General features: G+C 52.3%; 1 protein-coding gene across 1 annotated transcript in view; it reads left to right on the forward strand.

Annotated features, from left to right (window-relative positions):
- The first annotated feature begins 438 nt into the window (after positions 1-438).
- PIK3R5 (phosphoinositide-3-kinase regulatory subunit 5) overlaps positions 439-14,595 on the forward strand; it is a 60,970-nt gene continuing 46,813 nt past the window's right edge. The window contains exon 1 of the mRNA XM_039390226.1: positions 439-512. The gene's annotated coding sequence lies outside the window, so the exon portion shown is untranslated. The remainder of the gene's footprint in view (positions 513-14,595) is intronic.

Raw genomic sequence — 14,595 nt, forward strand, 5'->3', positions numbered from 1 at the left:
GTGGAGGGTTGGAAAGGTGCATGGATGAAGGGAAAGAAGGAGAGATTGATGGAGGGATGGGTAGATGGATGAATAGAAGGATGGTGGGATGGATGGATGGATGGGTGGCAGAATGGCAGGAGGGATAGACGGAGGGGTGGACAACGGAAGAGTGAAGGGTGGAAGGCAAAGTGGTGGGGGGACAGACGGGTGTCACGATGGATGAGGGGATGACTAGCTGGATGAGCAGCAGGATAGTGGTAGGGAAGGAGGAAGGGGAGATGGATGGGTGAAGGGACGGAGGGAGGGAGGGCTGGAGGGCTGGGTGGGCGGAGGAAGGGGTGGGCGGAGGGCAGGTGGAGGGGGCGCGGCCGGGGCGGGGCGGGCGGTGCACATGTGCGGGGCGGACCCGCCGCCAGCCCCGCCCGCCCGTCCCGGTGCTGCCGGTGCCGCCCGGCGCGGAGCGGAGCCCGGCGGGGCAGCCCAGCCGAGCCGAGGATGGGCAGGGAGCCCCGGCCGCAGCCGCCCCCCAGGTGGGAGAGCCGCGGGTGTCCGTGTGACGGGGCGGGGGGGCCGCGCACGCACCGAGCGCGGTGTGACCGGGGTGTCCGTGGGAGCGGGGGCTCTGCAGAGCTGCTGCACGGGGAGGGCGAGCGGGGGCGTTCCTTATGTTCCCAGGGTGTCCGTGTAACCGGGGGCACCCCGTGGGTTTGGGGGGTTGGTGTACTTGGGAGAGCAGAGGCCACCGGGCTGTATAATTCGGGGTGTCCACGTAACAGGAGGGCGACTGAAGGCAGTGTAATGGAGAGGTCCCGTGCGAGTGGAGGCTTCGCTTAAACCCACCAGTGGGGTGTCATCGGCCTTGCACCCTGAATCACCTCGGGGTCCCCGTGCGGGTGGTCTGTGGCCGGCCGTGCCCTGGCCGGGAGGAGCCGGTGTCACCCCGCGGGTGGGGACGGGCCCCGCTGCTGTGACTCATTTCTGGACTCTGTGTTTGTTTTCCTCCGCGCCGCCCCACGGAGCTGCTGCTCGGGGCCCAGGTGTGGGGCCCTGCCCGCCCCAGGGGACCACCCTGCCGGGGCTGGGTCCCCGGGAAATCCCGGGGGCTCTCCGCTCCCTGCCTGGAGTTTCGACCGGGCCGCTGGCAGGGTGGGGTGGCAGTGAGTCACCCCGGGTCACTGCGGCAGGAGCTCTTCCCCAGGCTGGAGGGACCCGAGGGTCACGAGTCTCCTGTTGCTCCCATCACCCTCAGCTGGGTCTCCACAGCCCAAGGGGGCTGAGATGTAACCCCAGGGAGGGCTCTGCTTTGGCAACAGGATGTGGTTTGGGATGTGACAAGCTCAGCAGAGTGTCATCCCTCCAGCATCGGAGCCTGGATGTGCGCCAGCCCTGAGCTGTCCCCGTGCTGCTTCATGCACCAGCCTGTGCTGATAGGTGTGCCTGCAAAGGAGCATCTTCCATCAGGTGCCTCTGTGGCCTTACGGTGTCACCAGTGGCTCCTGTTCAGTGCCCAGACCCAGCCTGGCCTCCTGCCACACTCGTTTCTGCACCGGCCTCCCCGAGAGGATGTTTAGCTGCTTTGGTCGGTGTAAACCCTGAGGGAGGAAAAGGCTTGGCTGATTCAAATCACTAACGAAAGCGGGAGAAAAGAGATTTCAGACCTTTGTTTTCATGTTTATTACGATCTGGCTGCTGTCACCCCAGCACTCCTTAACTTTGCAAAGGGCTGGTTTCGGGGCTGCTGCTGCTGTCAGTGCAGCGAAACCCTGCTCAGGCAGCTGCAGGCTGGTGCTGCTCATGCTACTCCTGCTGGAGGGGCTGGTGCTGCTTGCCCTGATGCTGAAGGGGCTGATGCTGAACAGCTGCAATTTATTTAGTTTTTCCATTTAGATTTGTTTTCTAAATCTTGGTTTGATGCAAACTCCAGGGATATGCAGGATGTCAGTGCTTTAATTTTCCCGTGTGTCAGAAAGGTCTTGTTGGTTTTGTGTTTTTTTTTTCTTGTTCAAAGCAAAACTTGGAGGGAGTTGCAAATTGTTTCCGAAACATGATTGCAAAGTGGTTCGGAGCTCTGAGTGTTGCTCAGATTAGAGGTTAAATGTAGAAAGGTGAGAAGATAATGAGCGAGAGCCTGGCAGTGATGGTTGCAGTGGTTGCATCCCTCAGTTACAGTGACTACGTGAGGTTGGAGGGCTCAGGTGATGCTGGGTGTGTCCATTGGGCTGAGGATGCTCTGCAGGGAGGCAGCTGAGTAGAGCCAGGCCTGCTGCACTGGGAATCTGGGATGTGGCCAGCTCCAGCTTCGTGATGTGCTGCCGAAATAAAGCGTGGGGAGCTCATTGCTGTGCCTTCCCTGGCATCCTGTGGCTGTCACTGTCCCGCTCCCTGCAGTTCTGCAGCCTGGTCAGGGTGGGAAAGGGGATGAGAAGTGTTGGAGATGCTTATATGGAGGGAAAACCTGGAATAGTGGTGTGCACTGATTTGGGGAGGAGGTTAGGGCTCCTCACCGCCAGCCCCACATCTCTGGTGCTGTAGGATGGTACAGCTGGCTCATCCCTCCTCCCCTGTGGGGATCAGGGCATCCCAACTGGGAGAGAAACAGAGCAAACCTGACACTGTGTGCTTTTTGCTGAATCTGAAAATGAAGATGTAAATTTTGTGCTGAGAAAGAAGAACTGAATGCTGTGGAAGGCACTGTCCGCTGCTCCATCATGTCAAGCTGCTCCAGTGGGATGAGCTCCCCGTGCTGCAGCAGCCCTCGGGGCTGAGGGATGCCAAAAGTGGTGCTCTGGCTGTGCTGGGGACCAGGGACAGCCACTCAGTGGCATGGGGACCTTGCCATGCTGCAGCTCACCCTGGAGTAGTTTCAACTTCTCTTTTTTGGGTGCCTGCTGAGCACGACGGGGCTGCCCATTTTTGCGTGGTTATTTTGCAAGTGGAAAATGGTGCATGAGTGTGCCGGGGAAAGCCACTCAGGTGAGTGCCCTGAGGTTGGCTTTGAGCAATGGGAGGCTCCTGCTGTGTCTGAACTCTGCTCCCATCAGTGCTTTGAACTTCCAGGGGGCAGTAGGTGAGAGGATGAGGAGGGGAAATGAGGTTCCTAAGGAAGCTGTGCCCCCACTCCCTGCGGGCACTGTACTGTTGCCCAGCAGGTCTGTCCTTGCTGCAGTTCTGTGCTTTGCTGTTTTGGGCTGGAAATGCCACTCTTGACTGCAGAGGAGGAAAACATGACCTGTGGATGCATTCCAGGCTCCACAGCTGCAGTTCATGCTCTTTCCCTCCTCCCTGCGAGAATTCCCTAAGAGGCTCAGTATTCCAGGACTCCCCATCCTTGCCCTATCCCTCATGTCCAGAGGCAGCATGAAGACATTTTTGTAACCAATCCTTTGCGAGGGTCCCACCCATCCAAAGCCATCACTGGGGTCTCCAGGTGACCTCTGCCACCCACCTAAGGTTGCGTTCACCTCGTGTTGGGTCAGGGTCGTTTGGTGACGTGGGTGTGACACACCCGAGGATCCCCTGAACATCCCCCTGTGCCGCAGCCTGGAGGGTGGACAGGACCTGTCACCAGTGCTGGCACCCTGCCCCCGTCACCAGCCTCTGGGGTGGGAACCTGGGGGGTGGCTGCATCTCCCGAGCGCCTTTCCCAGCACGGACACCGAAAACCCACGTCCCTGTTTTTCTGATCTCGTCTCTGGCCGCCAATTAGCACGACGTGAGAACTTGTCTCCCTGATGACGTGCCCGTGTGACTCCTCGGATGCTTTAATTGCCGGGTTTTCAGCAGCCCGGCTGCGATGAAATGGTGATTGTTGTGATTGTTTTGCCGTGCAGTAACTAAAAGATGCAGCTCTTTGGCGAAGCCTAATTAGGAAATAGGGACACTGTTGGGAATGGCTCTGCGATGCGATTTTCCTAATGAAAGCTACTGAATAGGCAGCCTTGTAATGAAGAACAGACTCGCAAGGGCACTGCCAATTGCTCTTCTCTAGTGTTAATTTTGTATTTCCTCCCCATTGTTTCTAATACCCTCTTGGAAAAGCTTGAAGATAAAATGCTTTATTTTCTTACGCCTCGTATCCTGTTTGGCAAGCAGCGATTATAGCATGTGCATCTGGAATACATGAGTGGCCAGGCATGAGCTCCTTCAGACTTGTTAATCTCTGATTTCAAGGTCTGCCACTGAAAAAAAAAGAAACCACCACGAAAATAAAGCAACTTCAGCTTGCAGATGATCGGCTCCCTCGTGGTGTGGCACAGCAGGAGATGCTTGGCTGAGGTGGCAGATGTGAGGCTGGAGAGAGCTGGCTCTGAGTGATGCCCTGGGGAACACAGTTCGTGTGGAAGCAGCGTGGTGGGGTTTCGTGGTTTCATCTCAGCTGTCCTCTCCTCGCACGTGCTGTGTTTAACCTGCTGCATCTGAGAGTTCACCCAGGTTTGAGGCTCCTGCTGGTAAGGCAGAGCCTGGAGGTTGGATCCTGCCCGGGGCAGCTGTGGCTGAGCACTCCCACCTGTGCCACACCGTTCCCGGAACAGGGCTGGAGAGCCCTCCGGTGTGCCCGGGGAGGAGCAGGCTCTGGTGCTCCCTCCCCAGCTGTGCCGAGCTGGCCAGGCAGTGAAAAGGCCTGCAGATGTTTTTAGCCAACAGATGTGAGCATGAGCCTCTTGCTGAGCTAAAAGGGGAATAGGAAAACACTACCTGGCTGGGTGGTGTGGTGCTGTGACAGTTATCAATGACTGTGGGTGCCGCAGGGACACCACCTGTGTTTGTAAAGAGAGATGGGGATGGGACTTGGCTTTCCCTCAATTTGTTTAATTGCCCAAAATTCCCACAGTGCTTGGGGTGAGAGCAGCTTGGGTGCTCCTAAAATGCTGCTGGTCCTTATTTTGGGGTGGGTTTAAGCAGAAGTGAGCGGAGCCTGGCATGAGCAGCTCATGTGATGAGGGTGGCTGGAAATGGAAGGACGCGCTGGAGCGCCGTCCCCCCGCTCACGCCGCTCACTGCCCGACGCTGCTTTGTCTGGGCAGGAAGAGCTCAGCCTCAACCTGATCTTGTGACTGTCCTTAGCAGCTGATGGGGTAGGGAATTTGTCATCTTTTTATCCTGCGTTGGGGGGTTTCATGCAGTCGCATCAGGGCATTTTCACTCCTGTGTCCGTGCCTGTTCCGTGGACAAGGGTATGGTTGGTGTGTGCACACTTTAGGAAAGATGCTGTTGTTTTGAGCCTGCAAAAGTGTTTTTCATCCCTTCCACAAAGGCCCATTCTTTGTTGTCTCAAATTAGGATGAAACGCTTCCCCTTTCAGCTGCTTCCCCCATTGCTCGATGTCTATTTAAACCCTCAGCCCAGAGGCTTCTCGGCAAACAAGCTCTCGTCCTTTCAGGTGGCATTTCCCTTTTCTCATTGTTTCTGGCAATCTGTACATGTGAAACTTCACAAATGTTTCTTCATTCTCGGTGTCTTTGTGTTGATAAACCTCATAAATGGGCACACACACCACCCACAGCCTCCCCCTGCCTGGTGCAGTCACAGCATCCCTCGGGTGCAGAGGCGACCGAGCAAACTCCAGCCTGGCAGACCCATCCCTGCTGCTCCTCATCCAGCTGTGTGAATCCTGCTTATCTGAGGGAGTTTCTGCTTGAGGTTTGCCTCCCTGGATCAATTAGCTGGGTTGCAATCAAGGCCAACAAGTCCCCAAAGGGCTGCTCATTAAATGGAAATTGTTCCCAGATGGATCTGGTCTGAATGCCGGTGGGTGCTAATCCTTTAGGGAACTTGGATGGTGTGAAGGAATGGCTCTGTGGGTCTAAATCTGCTTTTGCTGGCACAGAGCACACCAGAGCCTGGGGATCTCTGTGGCCCTGAGCTGCCAGATGGTGGTGCAGGGTTTAGAAGTGATGGCAGGATAGTGAGTATTAAACAGCATCCCACCTGCTCCTTGTGGTCTCCAACCAGAACATCACCACGAGGGTGATTCTTTTTTTTTAGGATGAAGGGAACAGCCTTTGACTGGGGAAACTGTATGCTTACAGTCACCATCATGCCAGTTCCCAGGAGCTTGGCTCCTCGGGAAGAGCTGGGATGAAGGACTGGCCTTGTCTCTGTGCCGTGATGCTCCTGCCCATCGTGGGAGGAACCAGGGGCTGGAAGGGGTTCAGGCTCCATGAGCTGCTGCACTCCTTGCTCCTGTGCCACGTGCCTGGGGGGGCTTTGGGGACTTGCTCTTCGTGTGAGAACCACCAGATTGGGGCTGTGCCAACCTGGCTGGAGGCACTTCACAGGTGGGCTGCTCTTGGTGCTGCTCGTGGCTGTCATGTCACTGAGCCAGGGAGAGGGGATGGACAGTCATGGATAGGGCCTTCATGTGGAGAAGGGGATGCCTCTTGGCTTGTCTTCTCTATGGATTTTTGGGCTGATAGGGATGTAGCTCTGATGGCTGTATTAGGCCAGCCCAAAGGATGGTCCAGCTCAGGGTTCTGCCCTCAGGCTTGGACTTTGCTCACTGCAGTGGGACTGGCCCAGGCTCTCCAGTCCCTGCAATCTTCCCTCTGTGCAGCCTGCCCTTCTTCACATCTGCAGGTTTGGCACATCTGGGATGCAGCAGTGGCCTCCAGCACTGAGTCTGCTTCTCCCCAGAGGTGAACACAAAATTTGGAAAGGCTTCAAGTCCTGGGCTCATTGTTCTCCTCTCAAATGTAAATGTGAATGCTGCCCTGCTGTCTGTGCTGTTGGTTGTCTGAAGGTGCTCAGGGGATGAACAGCCTGGTGGGGTTGGTCACTATTAGGGGGGTGCCCACCTCTCCTTGGGCTGTCTCCTGGTTTGGACACTTCCTTTCTTCTCGCTGACTGTGATGGTGGTGCTGTGGTTGTATTGAGTCCTCTGGTCAAAGTGACCCCTGTGGGAGCTTGGGAAGTGTGTGTGAATCTCAGCCTCACTGGCCCTTGGCCCGAGGGTGATGGGGAACAGCCAAAAACGTCCTTGCCATCATCTGTCTTTTGTGGTGCTGCAGCCAGCGGTGCTGGAAGTAAATTGAAGGTTTTGGGCAACCAAGCCAGGGACTGAAAAGGCTCCTGGGTTCCCAGCAGGGCCTCCACAATGGCAGGAAGCAACTTCTAAAGCTTCCTTTGGATACACAGGGCCTTGGGGGAAAGATTTACTTGCTTGTTTATGCTGTAAGTTAATCTATTTAGTAGGTTTGGCATTAAAGCTCACAAAAAACCCTCTGAAATGGTCACGCTGCTTGTTTGTAGGGCTTTGTCTCTCACTTACTTTGTTTCACAGCTGGAGTAGTTAAGCAGAGACAGAGCCAATTGAAATCTGACGTGTAAACTTGTTTTTCCAAATAGGCTGAAGGAATTAACACCAGCTCTCACTGTCCCTCATCACAGGGGAGCTGTGGGGGGAAGGTAGTGTGGGGCAGGGGTTGGGTCCCCTCTGGGAGGGATCCTTGTGCTCTGTGCCACCTTGCTGGCATGTAGGATGGGGATGGTCCCTGGCTCTACTCTGGCTAGTTTTTTGCAAAAGGAAAAACCAACAAACCCAAACAACCCAGCACCCCTCCCTGTGAGCCTCTGTAGCAGAGTAAGGAGCAACATGACATGTTTTTTTAGGGGGGGTGAGAAGTCTTGGGAAGAGTTTGGAGTGGCACAGAAAAGTGCTGGATCAATGGAACAAAGAGTGGGTGATGAGAGTTTTTCATGATATCTCAGTATCACTGTTTCCCCTTGTGTTTGATGCTATCCTGAATACAATAGTGCCACCCATCTGTAACCTTGCACTGTAAAAATGGATTTTCCCCATGGACCATGTCCAAAGAAGCCCCATGTACACAGAAGGTGATGTAGGAAACACAGGGGACAGCTGGGGTTGAGGTCTGTGCCTACAGCAGTAGGTGCTGGGCTCCCTCCCAGGCTGAACAACATTTCCTTGCAGCATCTTCATCTTGGGAGGGAGCCCAGCACCTGCTACATGTGGACATGGACCTCACCTCCAGGTGCCCACATGCTTTTGGTAGGGTGTCTCCTGCTGAGCATGGAAATATCTCGAGTCTTATCACCTTTACCTCATGTGAGTGGCCATAAGACCCTTCAAACAGGGATGTCTCCTCGTGGTCTGTCCACCAGGCTGAACAGCCACCCTGGGAAGTGTTGGGAGGGACTGTTTGATGCTGTCATGTCCTTCTCTTCCTTCTTGGCAGGGGCAGCTTGGGCTGCTGCCTGTATTTTGGGAAACACCTTTTCTTCCCCCTCCCTAAATTCTGCACTTGCTGAATTTTTTTATTTTTTCCCCTGGTCCTCTCCTGTGACACCCAGCAACTTCTCTGCTGAACTTCCACCTTCCCTGAAGAGCAGCCCTGGAGTTTCCATCACATCCTGCTGGACAGCACCCAGCACCCTGCTGGGCTGTGACCAACACCATGGGTATCTCCAGCCTAAATCTTCTTAGGCTTGAGAGAGAGCTTGTAATTGACTGTGATGTTGGGTGAAACTTTAACCTTTATTAATCTTGTGATAAAGACTGATAGAAGCTAAAATTGACACTTGCATCATGTGGCCAGGGGTTTTCATAATTGGTGCCAGGAACAAGTACATTTCCTCTCTGAAAAGTGAGTATATAAAACTGATCTCTTACTCAGATCAGATGTGTGTCATTGCTGTTGGTTTTTTTTTTTTTGAGGAGAAAAGGGCTTTTCTTACCCTGGCTGAGTTTTGCCAATCTGACACAGCCCATTGAGTGGTCGTGGGTGAGGCTGGGGTTGTTGATGTCCTGGGTGACCTCTCCACACCCATCACAGGCTGGCTGAGAGCCCTGTGTGGATGCCAGGCAGGTGTGGAGGTGTCCCTGGCTGCCTGGCACTGGTGGCAGAGCTGCTTTTGCTGATGAGAGCAAGAGGAGAGGAGATGGGCTTTGACTCTGCTCCTGGCCAGAAAGCAAAGCCTGGGCTGCTGAAACCTGCCAGCCTTGGTCTGGTGGGTCAGAGGGTGGGCAAAGTGCTGATGGAGGGGAGATAAAGAGCCCAGGGTAGGGCTGGCGTCCCCCCCCTCCTCTCCTTTTGTTTTTTTTTTCTTTTCAGAAAGTTACTGTTAACATCAAGATGTACTTTACAATGATGAAATCCGAGAAATTACCACAGACTCTGTAGCTGCTCATTTGCCTCAAGGCAGGAGGATTGAAAAGGCAATGGAGTGCAGACTGGAAGGGCCCTCAGGACTGGAAACACTGCTGAGGGTCCCTCCCTGGCCTTGGGACAGGGAATATGTTCCCTCTGTCATTCTTTCTGAGTCTCTTCCTGCTTGTTCTGCCTTCAAGCACATGGGCACAGATAAGTCTCCTCCTCTTTACAGCAGCCTTTCTGTGACTAAGTTCATCCCATTTTCCACCTCCTGCAGACCAGAGCATATTTTCTCCCCATGCTTCAATTTGAACCTTGTCCTTCACCATCTCCAGGAATGGGACTTCTGCAGTTTCCTTCAGAAACCATTGCAAAAAATAATTGACTTTATTCTAAAGCATCAGGGAGAAACATCCCTCCCTGTGCCTTTCACTTCCCAAAGGCTGATAATTGAACCATACAAGAGTGTTGTGTCACAGGAGCTAAAAATAATGGAATATGGAGATGAAGAGTGCCAGTGGTGAGAGCGTCTCTGATTGAAAGGACCTGCAGTGAGTCACTGGGGTTGCAGACAGAGAAATGTCATTTTGGAGGAGAGAAGGTACCACAGCAACTGTTCTTAGTGGGACTAATTTAGAGATTTGTATTTCTCAGCATCAAAATACATCGTGGCTTTAAAGGGGTAGCGAGTGGAATTCCCCCATTGTCTGTTTGTCAAGAACACACCAGATCCTGTCCTGAAAAATGGTAATTGTAAAAAAGAAGGTTTTAAAAATAAGTCAAGAGGAAGTCTCAGTTTGCAGAATGGCTGGTGGGGAGGTTCACAGGCAGTTCTGTGCTGGACACTGGTGCTGATGTGGTTTCAGTTTCCCCTAAACACTGTGCTGGGGTCTGCTGCTGGTTGTGGTCTCCATGTAGTCACCCTGTTCTCACTGCCAACCTCCTAACAAGGGAGTCACTCACAGAGTCCCAGAATATTCTTCAAGTGTCTTCAGCTTGTGTGAGTCTCTGATAACATCACAGGCTGCTTCTGTTCCTCAAAGAAATGCATTGTTAGGGTAAAATTCAGGCCTGGATATGGAAGCAACAAACCTTCAAATGACTGGTTTGAGCTCAGGTCAAGTTGAGATGCAAAGCCAAAGAAAAATTTTGCAATTCCCACTTAATTATTGTCGAATGTCTCTAGAGGAGGGGCCACCCAGATGATGAGAGGGATGGAGCAGCTCTGCTGTGAGGAAAGGCTGAGAGAATTGTAATTGTTCACCTTGGAAAAGAGAAGGCTTTGGGGTCACCTAATTGTGGCCTTTTGGTACCCGAAGGAGGTACAAGAAAGATGGAGAGAGATTATTTACAAGGGCCTGGAGTGACAGGACAAGGGGGAATGGCTTCAAACTGAAAGAGAGTAGAATTCGATTAGAGATTAGGAAGAAATTGTTCCCTGTGAGGGTGGGGAGGCCCTGGCACAGGTTGCCCAGAGAAGCTGTGGCTGCCCCTGGATCCCTGGAAGTGTCCAAGGCCAGGTTGGACGGGGCTTGGAGCAACCTGGGCTGGTGGAAGGTGTCCCTGCCCATGGCAGGGGGTGGAATGAGATGGGCTTTAAGGTCTCTTCTAACCTAAATCATTCTGTGATTCTTGACATCTCCTGTTGTCTTCTGCTGTCCAGCATTAAGGAGTGTGGGTGCTGTGCCCCCACTGCAGGTTTGGTACCCAAATGCTGAACCCAGCACCCACAACTGCTGAGCTGCTGCAGTTCTCATGCTCTTCCAACAGTTCCTATGAGACCCCAGGACTGGAAAAGGGGGTCTCCTTTGTTTGCATCCCACACCTTCACTTGCTGCCAGCAATGCTGATGGGGAAGGTGGAAGTGATGCAGCAAAACCAATACATCCATGTTTTAATCCAACACTTGTTCACCTTGGCTGGATTGCACATTACTGAGACTCCTTTTCTCTTACTTTATCCAACTGCAGCTAATGCTGCACAGGAACAGACTGAAAGGATCAGAGGGGTTTTGTGTGACCCTGAGAGTCTCCTGAGCTGCACGTGGTCTCCTTGAAGTTGATCCCATGGTATCTCCTGCAAATGACTAACTGCTGTGAGTTCTTGCTAAAACTAGAACCAGTGCATTGCTCTGGACTTGTCCTGGTGTGACCAGAAGCTGAGCCTGGTGCAAACTCAACCCTTTGTGCTGTGTCTCCATCCAGCCCTTGCACTGTGTTTTGCAGTTGCTTTACCTCAGTGTTTCTGGTCAGGCTGAGAAGGAGACTGTTTTTCCTGCTTCATTCAAGTGAAAATAAGCTCCTAGAAATGAACTCCCTGGAGCTGGAGCCTGGTCAGTAATATTGTGATGAGAAGTTCATTACCAGGATGATCACATGGCGATGGTTTCACTCTGAAATCACTAAAATTTTGTTGTGGTTGGGTTTTGTATGTTTTAGGGCCAACCCCACCTGCCTGTCAAACTTTTTCTTACTAAAAAATGACTGAAAAATACTGACTCAAGAGAGGAGAGCCAGTGACAGCCCCAAACATCAGCCTTCAGGCAGGATCCTCCACGGGCAGTTGGATGCTGGAGCTTCCTCATTCCTCTGCCATCACTTCAAATCCTGCTCGTGTCAGTCAGCCTTGGCAGGGTGGGTGAGAGACTGGATCTTCCCTCCAGGAGGGATGGGGAGGTGCTTGGTTATAGACACAGGGCAGTTGATTTTAATAACCTCAGGGCACGGTCCATGACTGGGAATTGATGGGAATTTTGCCCCTGGCTGAAGAACCAATGCAGGTTTGGTGTGGAAGTGAGACCTGTGCTACCCTGTCCCACACACTCTGGGCTCTTGGTGTCCACGACTATTTGTTGCCAGACCTCACATGCTCCAAAGAACTCTCTTATTTGTGTTTTCTGGATTATCAGTGCTCTACTGCAGTTGATCTGTGAAACAGCCCCACAAAACTGACCTGAGGCAGTTTTGAAGTGCACATTCCATCTTCAAAGGTGGGAATAACTTGGAGCAGAGACTTTAGAGTGGCGCTTGTAGAGCTTTCTGGGACTGGTGGTTTTTGGAGAGCTGCTCACTCCAGCCTCTGGCACTCTTCCTCAGAGCTCACACCTGACTGTCCAGAAGTGGAACTCTAGTGAGGAATCCAGGGAATTTTCAGCAGAAAAAAAATCCCTTGTAAAAAAGTTGGCTTCTGCTTTTGTTTCTTATGAATTAAATTTGGGAGGGTGGGAAAGAAGTAAAGCTAAACTGAGTCTAATTGCAATTTCCATGTTCCCATTATTGCATTATCTGAGCTTCTTACAGGCTTTGAAACATTTGGTTGTGCAACTGCTGGCTAAGGAAGGAAGTGTGATTATTCCTGTTTTGCATGTGGGAAGCAGCTTAGGAGAATAAGGATGGGAGTTGCCTGGCTTAAGGATGCCTGCCTAAAAATTTAGGCCTCTAATTTAATTTAGTTTATGGGCCAGCCCTGAAGTGGGGTTCAAGCTGGATGGGTGAACTGCCCTCCATAGCAGGTGCTCTCTCTGTCTGTAGAGGTTGATTTGTTTAGTCACCTCATTTTTGCATAGGTAAAGTTGGAGGCAATGAATCCTGCCCTGGGATAGACCCAGTGTGTGACCACGGAGCTTCACAGCAGAGCAAAGAGTTGAGGTGGATTTTCTGAAGTCACTGAATAATTTTTTTTTTTTTTTTTTTTTTTTTAATTTGTGCCTTGGTCTCCATCAATTTGGGGGGCTCAGGATGATATTCCTGAAGTTCAGAGCCTTAATTACATCATTGTAAGAAATAAGACACCAAGAGTTTTGGCTGGTCTGCTTTGCCTTGGTGTGTTGTTGGCTTTGCAGCAGGTTCAGAGTGTGAGGGACTTTCTTCATTTCACTGTGCACTTTTTGTGCTGTTCAGAGCCCTTGTGGGGATGCCAGCAGGGCTGCTGGGGATCCAGGGTGTTCAGAGAAGGTGTAAAACTCTGCCAGAAAGTCTGACTGAACAGTCACTGTGCATGTCAGTAGGAGAGCTGCCTCCAACTCTGGGGGTCCAGCTCAGCAAGGACATGGAGCTGCCGGAGCAAGTCCAGAAGAGGCACCAAGATGATCAGAGGGATGGAGCAGCTCTGCTGGGAAGAAAGGCTGGGAGAGTTGAGATGGTTCAGCCTGGAGAAGAGAAGCTTTGGGGTAACCTGACTGCGGCCTTCCAGGACCTGCAGGAGCTACAAGAAAGATGGAGAGAGACTGGACAAGGGGGCATGGCTTCAAACTGAAAGAGAGTAGAATTTGATTAGAGATTAGGAAGAAATTGTTCCCTGTGAGGGTGGGGAGGCCCTGGCACAGGGTGCCCAGAGAAGCTGTGGCTGCCCCTGGATCCCTGGAAGTGTCCAAGGCCAGGTTGGATGTGACTTGGAGCAACCTGGGCTGGTGGAAGGTGTCCCTGCCCATGGCAGGGGGTGGAATGAGTTGGGCTTTAAGGTCTCTTCCAACCTAAACCATTCTCTGATTCTGTGTTTCTGTGAATAAGCTCCTCCTGGACCACAGCACAATGCACCTGACCATCCACAGCCAGCCCTGGACAGCTCAGCTGCAACTGAATCAACAAGATCAAGCATTTTGTAGGCAAGTCATGGCAGGTGTCAGCTTGCTGTTGGTCTTGCATCCACAGTGGTTCTCTCTCCCTCTCTGAGGAACTGCACTTTGGGGATTGTTTGGAGGGGAGCTGCTTAATCCACTCACGTGGCAGGGCTGTCCTGCTCAGCAGTGTTAGACCTGCTGATACCTTCTCTTGGGCCCCTGCTCTGCAGCTATTTCTTGCTACCGATGCTGTCTGTGTGTGCAGTGGGAAGTGTGGGAAGTCCTGTCCCAGCCTGACTTGCTCTGACACTTCCTTACCAATAACTTGTGCCCAGTGGAGGAAGCTCTGAGAGAAGAGAGGCTGGTTAGGGTGGGGCCAGGTTAAGAACTACTTGATGAATGACCTGAATGGCTCAGGAAAGTGAATCTGCCCATCTGCATGACCAATGAACTTAAGACTTTCTCTAGTCATAACAAGCCATGAAAACAGGCAGCTCCATCCCTCAGATTGAAGGTACCCTGCCTGAAAGGCTGAAGCTGCAGGTGTCTGTTGAGGAGTATGAATGGCCACTGACACCAAAATGCTGACAAATTTTCTTAGTAGTTCATCCCAGAAGAGCAAATGTTGACCTTCCCTTATTTCTTTTTTTCCCCAAGCCATCAGACTGCTGGACAAAGGCCCTTCAAACCCATGAGTTTCCCTCTGAGGACTGGCTCAACATACCCATAGAGCCCCCTCTGAGTTTTGCTGTGGGGATTTGGTCCATCTGAGACAGTGAATTTTCCCCCTTTGCTCTGGGAAATGGGAGCCCTTAAAGATGGCACATCTTGTGATGGCTCTGTGTGTTGTTTTCGCAGTAACTCCCGGGGAGGTGTAAATTATGGATGTTGTGTTCTGACCTTGTGACTGTTCCTATGCGTCTCCCTGCTAATTAATGCACTGTA

Source organism: Pipra filicauda, unplaced genomic scaffold (genome assembly GCF_003945595.2).
Source record: "Pipra filicauda isolate LSUMZ 115617 unplaced genomic scaffold, ASM394559v2 scaffold80_size11013439_pilon, whole genome shotgun sequence".
Lineage (NCBI taxonomy): Eukaryota > Metazoa > Chordata > Aves > Passeriformes > Pipridae > Pipra > Pipra filicauda.